This window comes from Tachyglossus aculeatus, chromosome 9 (assembly GCF_015852505.1).
Source record: "Tachyglossus aculeatus isolate mTacAcu1 chromosome 9, mTacAcu1.pri, whole genome shotgun sequence".
Taxonomy (NCBI): Eukaryota; Metazoa; Chordata; class Mammalia; order Monotremata; family Tachyglossidae; genus Tachyglossus; species Tachyglossus aculeatus.
This window is the reverse complement of record NC_052074.1, coordinates 9,529,651-9,544,842: the sequence shown is the minus strand read 5'-3', so window position 1 is coordinate 9,544,842 and position 15,192 is coordinate 9,529,651. Positions and strand designations below refer to the sequence as shown.

General features: G+C 44.0%; 1 protein-coding gene and 1 non-coding gene across 2 annotated transcripts in view; both read right to left on the bottom strand.

Moving 5' to 3' along the window:
* Positions 1-15,192, bottom strand: part of COMMD1 (copper metabolism domain containing 1) — a 142,323-nt gene that overhangs the window by 123,116 nt on the left and 4,015 nt on the right. The gene's annotated exons all lie outside the window — the stretch shown is intronic.
* Positions 1,181-1,262, bottom strand: TRNAS-AGA. Its single transcript has one exon. It is a non-coding gene; the product is annotated as a tRNA-Ser (tRNA).

Genomic DNA, 15,192 nt, shown 5'->3' with positions numbered 1-15,192 from the left:
ATTGATGATGTTAAAATAATCACTCCCTGAAGGGGAGGGATTCTTCACACTTCCATCCTGAACTCAATCAAGATTAGGACCAGAAGAGCCATAGGTACTGTAGATGTTACCCATCTAGCTACAGTCCCATCTGAGAAGGTGCCGAAGGAAAATTTCCTACCAGCCCCCCAAAAGCTGGGAAGGCCACAGAGGAAGAAGAAAACAAATTCATACCATTACACTTACTCGGATCTGGCCATTACTGGTACCACAAGGGAGAAGGAGGATGGGTTAGGGAGAGGTGGGAAAGCTTCCCATGTGGTACCTCAGGGGTTTTATAATAATAACGCTGGTATTTATTAAGCGCTTACTATGTGCCGAGCACTGTTCCAAGAGCTGGGGTAGATATATGAGGTAATGAGGTTGACCCACGCGGGGCTCACAGCCTTAGTCCCCATTTTACAGATGGGGTAACTGAGGCCCAGAGAAGTGAAGTGGCTTGCCCAACGTCACACAACAGACAAGTGGCAGAGCTGGGATTAGAACCCACGTCCTCTAACTCCCAAGCCTGTGCTCTTTCCACTAAACCACACTGCTTCTGGTTTGGGGTACCATTATTTGAGAAAACAGCCCTATCTGATCTCTTCTCTCTCCTCCTTACATTCCTCGGGGTCAGGAGACACTCTTTAGTCTTAACTGCGTAGAGTGGAACAGTTGTCTGTCAAGGAATGTGACGAATGTTCCAGTGCTCAAAATCCACTCTCTTCAATCACGATTCTAATGTAAACTGAAAGGAATATGTTTCCTGGTAAGAAACTGCCCACCATCAATCTACAGTCCAGTGCAAATCAGTCATCTCAGGCAAAGAGAATGCCAAACAAAGGATTTAGGCACTGAGCCCATGAGCTTGGATGCACTGACTAAAACGTTCAAACATCTTTTGACATAAGGCATATGCCACCAGCATTTGCTTAATTTTTTAGGCATATTTCTGAGACACTCCTACTTTTCTTCCCTCCTGACTTCCATCAAAAATGGTACTCTCTCTGATAACTTCTTCTCCACGGCCTTTCAAACAACATACTCAAATTTCCTCTAACCTCTGTGTGCGTGTGTATATTATTATTACTATTAATAATAATGGCATTTATTAAGCGCTTACTATGTGCAAAGCACTGTTCTAAGCGCTGACAAATCCTTTCGTAATCGGCAGGATTCAAACCTGCGCGGGGAGACCCCAATGGATTTCTAGTCCATCGCCTTAACCACTCGGCCATGACTACATTAGTATATTATTATTCTATTTATTTTACTTGTACATATCTATTCTATTTATTTTATTTTGTTACTATGTTTGGTTTTGTTCTCTGTCTCCCCCTTTTAGACTGTGAGCCCACTGTAGGGACTGTCTCTGTGTGTTGCCAACTTGTACTTCCCAAGCGCTTAGTACAGTGCTCTGCATATAGAAAGCACTCAATAAATATGATTTATATATATATATATATATAAAACGCTCCACTGGATTCCACTGCACCCTTCAGCTCTTATTCCCTTTGCATCCTCCAATTCCTAACCCCTTGACTAGGTTGTATATGCTTGTTGACTCCACTTCCTCTCTTTCAAATTTCATCTTGTCCCACTATAGTCTGGTTTCTGCCCACTTCACTCTACTGAGATTGCTCTCTCCAAGGTCGCCAACGACTTCCTCCTTGCTAAATCTAGCAGAAACAGTACGTGCTGAATAAATACTATCACTACCTCCTACTTGCCAAATTTAACAGACTATCTTAACCCTCCTTGACCTCTTGGCTTCTTTCAGCATATTGGACCACCTTCTCGGAAATATTTCTAGCCTTGCTATTACTGACAGTTCTTTCCTTTTTCTCCCTTCTGGAGAATCCTGCTCCATCTCTTACACCAGCTCTTCCTCTGCCTCCTACCTGCTGACTGTAGGTGTTCCTTAGGGTCTGGATCTGGGCTGCTCTCTTCTCACTTGACTTAACACTCATTCTCTTGATCAGCCCATGTGCTCCCACGTTTTCAACTATCACCTCTATGCCAACGACACCCAAATCTACCTCCTTACCTCTGACCTCTATCCTCCTTGGCAATCTCGCATTTCCTCCTGCCAGAACCTCAAACTTAACACGTCCAAAACGCATCTCATTTTCCCTTCCAAATCCTGTCCTCCACCTAACTCTCCCGTCACATTCGACAACATCACCATCCTCCGCATCTCTCAAGTCCGCAACTTCGATTTTACCTTTGACATCGCCTCTCTTTCAATGGCCATATTCAATCTGTTGCCAAATCTCACTGGTTCCGGATCTACAACATTTCTGGAACCCACGTCTTCCTCTCCATCCAAACTGCCACTGTGCTGGTCCAGGCACTTCTCATATCCCCCCCTTCTAGCCTGTGAGCCTGTTGTTGGGTAGGGGTTGTTTCTATTTGTTGCTGAATTGTACTTTCCAAGAACTTAGTACAGTGCTCTGCACATAGTAAGCGCTCAATAAAAAGGACTGAATGAATATCCTCACTCAACTACTGCCTCAAACTCCTCGCAGAGCTCCCCATCTCCAATCTCTCCTTCTCTAGTCCATACTTCATTCTGCTGCTCAGATCATTTTTCTAAAAGTCAATCTGCACAGCTCCCCACTTCCCAAAAAAGTCAATGATCACCTACTCCTCTATCAAGCAGAAACTCCTGATCACTGGCTAGCTATAGGGTACTCAATCAGCTTCCTCCCTCCACACCCTACCTCACACTCTTCATTCCCCTCCAGCTAACCTAATCACCGTGCCCCTCATCTCTCCCACTCAATTCTTGCTCACACTTCCCCACTGCCTGGAATTTATTCACCCCATCTGACAGATCACGACTCTCTCCATCTGCTCCTAGAGGTTTTCCAAATTAATTTCTAATTACCCCATTTTATATCCCCCTACCACCACTTCTGCTCCACAGACACTGGTGAATTCACAACCACCCATAGCACACATTTCACAAACTCTATTTCTTAAGCACTAATTCATGGACAGATCCCCTTTTCCTTCTTTCCCCCAACAGTAAATTACTTTAATGTCTGCCCCCATTAGATTGTAAACTCTCTGAGGGCACAGATCATGTCAATTTGCTACTCTCCCATCCTTCCCAGCGGTATCCTCAGAGGAACTCTCCTCCCTCCTCTCAAGTGCTACTCCGGCCACCTGTGCTTCTGACCCCATTCCCTCTCATCTTATGAAATCTCTCGCTCCATCCCTTCTCCCCTCCTTAACTTCCATCTTCAACCGCTCACTCTCCACTGGTTCCTTCCCCTCTGCCTTCAAACATGCCCATGTCTCTCCCATCCTAAAAAAACCCTCTCTTGACCCCACCTCACCTTCTAGTTATCGTCCCATATCCCTCCTACCATTCCTTTCCAAACTCCTTGAACGAGTTGTCTACACGCGCTGCCTAGAATTCCTCAACAACAACTCTCTCCTCGACCCCCTCCAGTCTGGCTTCCGTCCCCTTCATTCCACGGAAACTGCGCTCTCAAAGGTCACCAATGACCTCCTGCTTGCCAAATCCAACGGCTCATACTCTGTCCTAATCCTCCTCGACCTCTCAGCTGCCTTTGACACTGTGGACCACCCCCTTCTCCTCAACACATTATCTGACCTTGGCTTCACAGACTCCGTCCTCTCCTGGTTCTCCTCTTATCTCTCCGGTCGTTCTTTCTCAGTCTCTTTTGCAGGCTCCTCCTCCCCCTCCCATCCTCTTACTGTGGGGGTTCCCCAAGGTTCAGTGCTTGGTCCCCTTCTGTTCTCAATATACACTCACTCCCTTGGTGACCTCATTCGCTCCCACGGCTTCAACTATCATCTCTACGCTGATGACACCCAGATCTACATCTCTGCCCCTGCTCTCTCCCCCTCCCTCCAGGCTCGCATCTCCTCCTGCCTTCAGGACATCTCCATCTGGATGTCCGCCCGCCACCTAAAGCTCAACATGTCGAAGACTGAGCTCCTTGTCTTCCCTCCCAAACCTTGTCCTCTCCCTGACTTTCCCATCTCTGTTGACGGCACTACCATCCTTCCCGTCTCACAAGCCCGCAACCTTGGTGTCATCCTCGACTCCGCTCTCTCATTCACCCCTCACATCCAAGCCGTCACCAAAACCTGCCGGTCTCAGCTCCGCAACATTGCCAAGATCCGCCCTTTCCTCTCCATCCAAACCGCTACCCTGCTCATTCAAGCTCTCATCCTATCCCGTCTGGACTACTGCACTAGCCTTCTCTCTCATCTCCCATCCTCGTGTCTCTCTCCACTTCAATCCATACTTCATGCTGCTGCCCGGATTATCTTTGTCCAGAAACGCTCTGGACATATTACTCCCCTCCTCAAAAACCTCCAATGGCTACCGATCAATCTGCGCATCAAGCAGAAACTCCTCACCCTGGGCTTCAAGGCTGTCCATCACCTCGCCCCCTCCTACCTCACCTCCCTTCTCTCCTTCTACTGCCCAGCCCGCACCCTCCGCTCCTCCACCACTAATCTCCTCACTGTACCTCGCTCTCGCCTGTCCCGCCATCGACCCCCGGCCCACGTCATCCCCCTGGCCTGGAATGCCCTCCCTCTGCCCACCCGCCAAGCTAGCTCTCTTCCTCCCTTCAAGGCCCTGCTGAGAGCTCACCTCCTCCAGGAGGCCTTCCCAGACTGAGCCCCTTCTTTCCTCTCCCCCTCGTCCCCCTCTCCATCCCCCCGTCTTACCTCCTTCCCTTCCCCACAGCACCTGTATATATGTATATACGGTTGTACATATTTATTACTCTATTTATTTATTTATTTATTTATTTTACTTGTACATTTCTATCCTACTTATTTTATTTTGTTGGTATGTTTGGTTCTGTTCTCTGTCTCCCCCTTTTAGACTGTGAGCCCACTGTTGGGTAGGGACTGTCTCTATGTGATGCCAATTTGTACTTCCCAAGCGCTTAGTACAGTGCTCTGCACATAGTAAGCGCTCAATAAATACGATTGATTGATTGATTGATTGATTTACAGTGCTCTGTACACAGTAGGTCCTCAGTAAATAGGACAGACTGACTAACAGCTATACCTTGCCTACTCTTCAAATGAGCCTTAGATAGACTTTCTGTGATCTGCCTAGGGAATATTTCCCTAGGGAAATTTTCCATAATAACCAAAAATTTGCTTTTTAATCATTGTTGCATTTTGTAGCTGTTCACAGGAGGAATATTTTCTTCCCTGTAAAATGGAATTCTCCGTCTTGCAATCCCAGGGTGCACTTAAACATGCTTGTCAGTTTTACAATTTAAGGAATTATTACTATTATCCAGTATCAGACATTTCTGAATCATATGGTTTGGAACATTTTTCCCTCATCATTACCTAATTGTGCTACCTGTTCTCTGTCAGCCTAATAAGATAGTAATGAAAAGGTAACGCAGCACAACTACACGTGCAGAGGTTCATGCTAAATGTACCTTTGGCAAACTAATTTTATTTGCGCGTACTGTGTCTTCTCAATTCTAAAAGACACAAACTAATATGGCAGAGAAAGGCATAAGAAGAAGTGTGGCTCAGTGGAAAGAGCACGGGCTTTGGAGTCAGATATCATGGGTTCAAACCCCGGCTCCGCCACTTGTCAGCTGTGTGACTTTGGGCAAGTCACTTCCCTTCTCTGGGCCTCAGTTCCCTCATCTGTAAAATGAGGATGAAGACTGTGAGCCCCACGTGGGACAACCCAATCACCTTGTATCCCCCCCAGCGCTTAGAACAGTGCTTTGCACATAGTATGCACTTAATAAATGCCATTATTAGTATTATTATTATAAGGTGGACAGGGAAGACTTGGGGCTTATTCTCTGGATGCTTTGAGAATTTATTACTCTATTTATTTTACTTGTACATATCTATTCTATTTATTTTATTTTGTTAATATGTTTGGTTTTGTTCTCTGTCTCCCTCTTCTAGACTGTGAGCCCACTGTTGGGTAGGGACCGTCTCTATATGTTGCCAACTTGTACTTCCCAAGCGCTTAGTACAGAGCCCTGCACACAGTAAGCGCTCAATAAATATGATTGATTGATTGATTGATTGATCATCATCATCATCAATCAACTGAGCGCTTACTATGTGCAGAGCACTGTACTACGTGCTTGGGAAGTACAAATTGGTAACATATAGAGACAGTCCCTACCCAACAGTGGGCTCACAGTCTAAAAGGGGGAGACAGAGAACAAAACCAAACATACTAACAAAATAAAATAAATAGAATAGATATGTACAAATAAAATAAATAAATAAATAATTGATTGATTTGAGCAGACAACCATTCAGAGAGTGGGAACGCTAAGGGAGTGTTTGACAGGTTTGGAGTGGGGACTTTCCACAAAAACATTTTAATGCTCATAGAGTTAGCTTGTAAGAAGAATTTCATTTCAGTGAGAGAAAACAAAGACACTGTAAATCGAAAATCCTTCATGGATCTACAGAGTTTTTTTTTCAGTAGTGCGATTCTGGTTAAACTGTACTATTGACAACGGAAGGACAACCCTGTTTGGGGAGGTGGCCAAGTCCTTGAAGGCTTTTGTAAGGAATTTTTCTGGGTTGACTAACAGCTCATTTTGATACACAGCAGAGAAACAAAACTGTCTCCAGGCCCAGATTAATATCCCAGTGGAACTTGCCCACTTCCTTACTTCCCAGACTACATGATTGTCACGGCTCCCGGGGCTCATCCACTCCCCTACTTGACTCACTGATACTCCTTTTTCCCAATAGGTAGTGGGGAACTGACCAAACAGGCAACCTCAGGTCAGACTGACAAAACTGGAGAGGGTTCAGGGGGTGGGGGGCAAAGGGGGGAGAGAGGGAGAGAAAGAGAGAGAGAGACAGAGGCAGAGAGACAGAGAGAGATGGGGGAGATATATATATATATATCTATATATAGATATATATAGATATATAGATATAATATGAAGGGTAGATTGGTATGATGCTACCCTTCTGGCAGAATGAGAGTGTAGAAGAATTTCCCAAATCATGAGGATAAACCACAATGATGAGAATGTGCATGAATAATCAGGAGCATATTGCACAACCGAGTTTTCTAGTCTAAAGCCATTGCAATAATAATGATGGCATTCATTAAGCCCTTACTAGATGCAAAGCACTGTTCTAAGCGCTGGGGAGGTTACAGGGTGAGCAGGTTGTCCCACAGGGGGCTCACAGTCTTAATCCCCATTTTACAGATGAGGGAACTGAGGCGCAGAGAAGTGAAGTGACTTGCCCGAAGTCACACAGCTGACAGTTGGCGGAGCCGGGATTTGAACCCATGACCTCCGACTCCAAAGCCCGGGCTCTTTCCACTGAGCCACGCTGCTTCTCTATGGGCCATAAAGTTCTCCCCTTCCCAGGTCACGTAGCAGGGTTCCAGCTGCCACCCTTCCCTTTGCAGTCCTATATGCTGACACAACCCTAGCGTCACCAGCTGGGAATTCCCTCCTCCCCTAATCCCTGGGTTTCTCTGGACTTAGTAATCATTATTACTATTACTACCGCATTTGTTCAGCACTTTTTATTTGCCAACAACGGTTCTAAGCGATGGGATAGATCCTGCACCTTCTCCTACCACTCCCTGGCTCCACTCCCCACTATGATTGCTGTCACTACCCCCACATTCCCTTGCCCCCGGCCTGTTCTCTATTGCTACCCTCTCCGTCGGGAAAAGGGGCAGTGAATGACCTCAATCAGTGCCATTTTTGCAAGTTGCCAGGCTCTGGGGCAGCAAACAGAAGAGTCCGCTGGGGGTTTGAGAGTGGCAGAACAGGATGGTAGCGGCAGAAGTCCTGACACACTAAACCCACACTACCCTTCACGGTGACATGGAGCCGACTTTCATTCTTCGGAGCTTTTCCACCAGCAATCCAGTCATCATCATCAATCGTATTTATTGAGCGCTTACTATGTGCAGAGCACTGGACTAAGCGCTTGGGAAGTACAAATTGGCAATATATAGAGAGACAGTCCCTACCCAACAGTGGGCTCACAGTTTAAAAGGGGAGACAGAGAACAAAACCAAACATACTAACAAAATAAAATAAATAGAATAGATATGTACAAGTAAAATAAATAAATAAATAAATAGAGTAATAAATATGTACAAGCATATATACAGGTATATACATATATACAGGCATATATACACATATATACAGGTATATATACATATATACAGGTATATACATATATACAGGTATATATACACATATATACAGGTATATATACATATATACAGGTATATACATATATACAGGTATATATACATATATACAGGTATATATACATATATACAGTCCTAGCTGTTGCTTCTACAACATCTCTACTCTCCATCCTGGACGCTATAGCTATGTCATTCTAGTTTAAGTTCTGTTTATTTATTTTCATGTTGTTTTCCTGAGCAGTTTAGACTGTAGCATGGTTCACTCCCCCAATTTCACTCTGATTTTTCTATAACTCGTTCACCGTCCTTTGTATCTCTCTTCACAATAAAGACAGGAATCAAGGCTCTAACCCTGAATCTGCCCAAGGCTGGGAGTATGCCACAGCTGGCTTGAACTCAGAACTGGTATCAGAAAGAGTCCTTCATTCAATCATAGTCATTGAGAGCTTACAGTGTGTAGAGCACTGTACTGAGCACTTGGGAAGTTCAATACAGCAATAGAGACAATCCCTGCCTACAATGGGCTTTCAGTCTAGATCTGGGGAGACAGACATCAAAACAAGCAGACAACAATATAAATAAATAGAATTATAGACACATACCCAGGCCAGGTGTTCGGGGGCAGAGGTTTTGGGGAGTGTCGACCGGGGTATCAGCAGCAAAGGGGCAATACCCCTCAGCCACATGGCTCCAAACCAGTATCTCATGATCTCCTACTATAACCCAACCTGCACACTCCACTACTCTAACATCTAAGTCACACAGCGGAAAATTGGCGGAGCCGGAACTTGAACCCATGACCTCTGACTCCAAAGGCCGTGCTCTTTCCACTGAGCCACGCTGCTTCTCTATTAAGTACTTACTGTGTGCACAGCACTGTATTAAGTGCTTGGGAAAGTACAAAGTCACAGACTTGAGAGACACATTATCTGCTCACAAAAGAATGCCATTCTAGAAGGGGAAGCATTTGAATGTAAATTAATAAATTACACGTATGTATATAACTACTGTGAGGCTCAAAGGTGAGTTGAATAAAGGGTGCAAATTCATTCATTCACTCATTTAATCGCATTTACTGAGGGCAGAGCACTGTACTAAGCACTTGTGAAGTACAAGTTGGCAACATATAGAGACGGTCCCTACCCAACAATGGGCTCACAGTCTAGAAGGGGGAGACAGACAACAAAACAAAACACGTGGACAAGTGTCAAGTCATCAGAACAAACAGAATTAAAGCTAAATGCACGTCATTAACAAAATAAATAGAATAGTAAATATGTACGAGTAAAATAAATAGAGTAATAAATCTGTACAAACATATATACAGGTGCTGTGGGGAGGGGAAGGAGGTAGGGCGGGGGGGATGGGGAGGAGGAGAAAGGGGGCAAATCCAAGTGCAAGAGTGATGTAAAAGTGGGAGAAAAGGAAATGAGGGCTTAGTCGAGGAAAGCCTTCTCTTGGAGGAGATGTGCCTTTTGTTCTTTTCTAGACATGTTACATTTGAGATGACAGGAGGACATCCACGTAGAGATGTCTTGAAGGCAGGAGGAAATGCAAGATGGCAGAGGGGGAGAGAGATCGGAGTTGGAGATATAGGTTTGGGTATCATCTGCATAGAGGTGGTAGTTGAAGCCATGGGAAAGAATGAGTTCTCCAAGGGAATGGGTGCAGGTGGAGAATAGAAGGGGACACAGAACTGAGCCTTGAGGGACACCCACAGTTAGGGAGTGGGAGGGAGAGGAGGAGCCCGCAAAAAAGAGGCTGAGAATGAGTGGTTAGAGAGATAGGAGAAGAACCTGAGAGGATACTGTCAATGAGGCTGAGTTTGGGTCATGTTTCCAGAAGAAGGGGGTGATGGACAGTGCTGAAGGCAGCTGAGAGGTCGGAGGAGGATTAGGATGGAGTAGAGGCCGTTGGATTTGGAAACAAGTAGATCATTTGTGACCTCTGAGAGGGCGGTTTCTGAGGAGCAGAGGGGATGGAAGCCGGATTGGAAGGTGTCAAGGAGAGAAGTCTCCGCTGGGGAAGGCTTCTTGGAGAAAAATGGGGATTAAAACTGTGAGGACCCCCGTGGGATAACCTGATCATCTTGTAACCTCCCCAGTGCTTAGAACAGTGCTTTGCACATAGTAAGTGCTTAACAAATACCATCATCATTATTATTGTAAGTGATTATAGTAGGCTGTGAAGATAAGAAAAAAGGTGGCCTGTTCCAGGCCCAAGGGAGAATGGGGGCAAGGGGTTGGCGATGAGAAAGGCAAGATCAAGGTACACTGAGTAGGTTGGCATTAGAGGAGTGGAGTGTGCGGGTTGGGTTGCAGTAGGAGATCAGCAAGGTAAGGTAGGAGACGGAGAGCCACGGGTAGGGGATTTCTATTCACGTGGAGATGGGTGGGCAACCACTGGAGGTTTCTGAGAGGGGAGACGTGGACTGAGTGGTTTTTTTGTTTGTTTTTTTAAAGAAATCAGACGAAGGAAGAAAGAAAGGTGATGATCCATGCCTGACCTCAGGGAGGTCAGGGTAGAATACAGGGGACTGGCAAGGGAGAAGCCCGGGCCCCACGTTCTACTACCTTTTCACTTCCCCATCTTTGGGACGGCTGGGGAACCGCCCAGACGGTTTGAGAGCTGTCCTCCCGAAGACAACAATTTCTTATCCAACTGGGTTTTACACAAAACGAAGGCTATCTTCCAGGATCGTGATTGGGCAACAACAGTTAAGCTTCCTTTTTTTAAGAAAAAGAAAATCAAACAGCTCTTTAGCTTCAGTGGCCTTGATTGATTGGTTTTCATTCTTCCCTCCACCTAACGGATCCTCTTCTAACCCAAGATACAACGTGGGAGTTTTCTGAGCCCCCAAAAAAATCTTCAGCGAGAACAGATCTGTCACTCTGAGCTCATGAATATCAGGAGTTCTCTCTGAAGCACGCACTCTTAAAATAAGGTGGGAAAAACATCTTGGTGCAAGTTGAATATATTAAAGGTGCTCTCAGAACAGTAGCTGTGTGATCAGTGGTACAAATAGCAGATCCAATCCAATGGCTAGCTCTCTTCCTCCCTTCAAGGCCCTACTGAGAGCTCACCTCCTCCAGGAGGCCTTCCCAGACTGAGCCCCTCCTTCCTCTCCCCCTCCTCCTCCTCTCCATCCCCCCCGCCTTACCTCCTTCCCTTCCCCACAGCACCTGTATATATGTATATATGTTTGTACATATTTATTGCTCTATTTATTTACTTGTACATATCTATTCTATTTATTTTATTTTGTTAATATGTTTGGTTTTGTTCTCTGTCTCCCCCTTCTAGACTGTGAGCCCACTGTTGCCTAGGGACCGCCTCTATATGTTGCCAACTTGTACTTCCCAATCGCTTAGTACAGTGCTCTGCACACAGTAAGCGCTCAATAAATACGATTGATTGATCGATTGATCCAATTCACCAACACCACTAAGACCGCGATCAGAAAATGACCAGAAAAGAGTTGCGGCGAGACAGTAACAAACGTGTTACGTAAAAGAGCTCTTTTCCAGAGCTTCTTTAGAACAAAGGAAATAGTTAATGAGTCAGACGGCAATTTCCAAGAATACTGGATGCGATTAGCTGTAAATGGGTTCTGTATTTCGGCACACAAAAGTATTCCGCCAAACGGGATCAAAATAAATGAAACTCCAAAATTCACAGGTATTAGGATACGTCTAACCTCAATCCAAATATTTCGGCATCCTTTGGGATGAGGAATTTTTGCTGTTTAATAGCCAAAAATGAGCACGTGCTCCGAAGGGCCAAGTATTAAAATATCTTAGACATCATGTGTTTTCCAACTGGTTTGGGCGGGACTGAATTAAAAAGGTCGATATTCTACTGCCATCTAAAGGAGAAAAACAGATTATAGCTTATACAACTTGCTGATTGCCCTCTCCCATTTCAAAGAACCGGGTGTGAGAAAACAACTTTTTAAAAAGGTCACTCAGGCAGGGCAAATTGCGCATACTTCTTCTCTCCCCCTCGCCCCCCTTTCCATCCCCCCCATCTTACCTCCTTCCCTTCCCCACAGCCCCTGTATATATGTATATATGGTTGTACATATTTATTACTCTATTTATTTATTTATTTATTTTACTTGTACGTATCTATTCTATTTTATTTTGTTAGTATGTTTGGTTTTGTTCTCTGTCTCCCCCCTTTAAGACTGTGAGCCCACTGTTGGGTAGGGACTGTCTCTATATGTTGCCAATTTGTACTTCCCAAGCGCTTAGTACAGTGCTCTGCACATAGTAAGCGCTCAATAAATATGATTGATGATGATGATACTTCTTATGTCATCTCAGTTAGCATGAGCCCACTGAAATGGCATTGGCAAGATTCTTCTACCAGATCCAGAGGTTAAGCATTGGACTATCACTATTTGGTAATATTTAGCACCCTTACTTTCACCCTGAAATAAGTTATGATGGTTTGATATTGGCTGAATATCAATCGATCAATCAATCAATCGTATTTATTGAGCACTTACTGTGTGCAGAGCACTGTGCTAAGCATTGGCAAGATTCTTTTACCAGATCTAGAGGTTAAGCAATGGACTATCATTATTTGGTAATATTTAGCCCCTTTACTTTCACCCTGAAATAAGTTATGATTGTTTGATATTGGCTGAATATCAATCAATCAATCATATTTATTGAGCACTTACTGTGTGCAGAGCACTGTACTAAGCACTGGCAAGATTCTTTTACCAGATCTAGAGGTTAAGCATTGGACTATCACTATTTGGTAATATTTAGCACCTTTACTTTCACCCTGAAATAAGTTAAGAGTGTTTGATATTGGCTGAATATCAATCAATCACTCATATTTATTGAGCACTTACTGTGTGCAAAGCACTGTACTAAGCATTGGCAAGATTCTTTTACCAGATCTAGAGGTTAAGCATTGGACTATCACTAGTTGGTAATATTTAGCACCCTTACTTTCACCCTGAAATAAGTTATAAGTGTTTGATATTGGCTGAATATCAATCAATCAATCACTCGTATTTATTGAGCACTTACTGTGTGCAGAGCACTGTGCTAAGCATTGGCAAGATTCTTTCACCAGATCTAGAGGTTAAGCATTGGACTATCACTATTTGGTAATATTTAGCACCTTTACTTTCACCCTGAAATAAGTTATGATTGTTTGATACTGGCTGAATATCAATCAATTGTATTTATTGAGCACTTACTGTGTGAAGAGCACTGTGCTAAGCATTGGCAAGATTCTTTTACCAGATCTAGAGGTTAAGCATTGGACTACCACTATTTGGTAATATTTAGCACCTTTACTTTCACCCTGAAATAAGTTAATAATGGTTTGATATTGGCTGAATACCAATCAATCAATCAATCATATTTATTGAGCACTTACTGTGTGCAGAGCACTGTACTAAGCACTGGCAAGATTCTTTTACCAGATCTAGAGGTTAAGCATTGGACTATCACTATTTGGTAATATTTAGCCCCTTTACTTTCACCCTGAAATAAGTTATGATTGTTTGATACTGGCTGAATATCAATCAATCAATCACTCGTATTTATTGAGCACTTACTGTGTGCAGAGCACTGTACTAAGCACTGGCAAGATTCTTTTACCAGATCTAGAGGTTAAGCATTGGACTATCACTGTTTGGTAATATTTAGCACCTTTACTTTCACCCTGAAATAAGATACGATTGCTTGATATTGGCTGAATATCAATTGTATTTGTTGAGCGCTTACTGTGTGCAGAGCACTGTACTAAGCGCTTGGGAAGTACAAGTTGGCAACATATAAATATCAGCATCATCAAGAGCTGTATTCCCCCTTCCTTTATGCTTCCACAAACCAAGTAAGTAGAGGACACCACTCCTGACCTCAAGGAATTCACAATCTACAGCGAGAGAGGGGGAAATGCACTTTTCCATCCAAACGAGAATCTGTAGGGCCAACATAAGCATTGGGTGTCCATATCTGTTTTCAGTTGTAAGAAAAGATCGAAACGTTGAATTAATAACTAAACAGCACCAACAGTTATTTACTGAGTGTCTACTTTGACACTGCACTGAAGGGAATTACAGGAGAAATATAAGACAAGGTTCATGTACTCAAAAGGTTTACAGCACACTAGAATAATAACAATAATAATAATGATGATAGTAATGGCATTTGTTAAGCGCTTACTATGTGCAGAGCTCTGTTCTAAGCGCTGGGGAGGTTACAAGGTGAAGACAAACAGCAAGGTAGCAGAGTCTAGTGGAAAGAGCACAGGGCTGGGAGTCAAAGGACCTGGATCTTTAAAAAAATGGCATTTATTAACGCTTACATTGTGCCAGACATTAAATAATAATAATAATAATAATAATTGGCATTTGTTAAGCGCTTACTATGTGCAAAGCACTGTTCTAAGCACTGGGGAGGATACAGGGTGATCAGATTATCCCACATGGGGCTCACAGTCTTAATCCCCATTTTACAGATGAGGTAACTGAGGCCCAGAGAAGTTAAGTGCCTTGCCCAAGATCACACAGCAGACATGTGGTGGAGTCGGGATTCAAACCCATGACCTCTGACTCCAAAGCCCGTGCTCGTTCCACTGAGCCACGCTGGTGGAGATACAAGCTAATCACGTTGGACACAGTCCCTGTCCCACTTGGGGTTCACAGTCTTAATCCCCAATTTACAGATGAGGTAACTGAGGCACAGAGAAGTTAAGTGACTTGCCCAAGGTCACACAGCAGATAAGCAGCAGAACTGGTCGGCTGGATGACCTTGAATAAGTCACTTAGCCTCTCTGTGCCACTTTTCTCATCTGCAAAATGAACTTTAAAATCCTACTCCCTCCGCCTCAGACCGTGATCCCCATGTGGGATAGGAACCATGTCTAGCCTGATCATCTTGCATCTACTCCAGCACTTAGTACAGTGCCTGGAATACAGTAAAATCTTACGTTCCATAATAATTATTATTAAT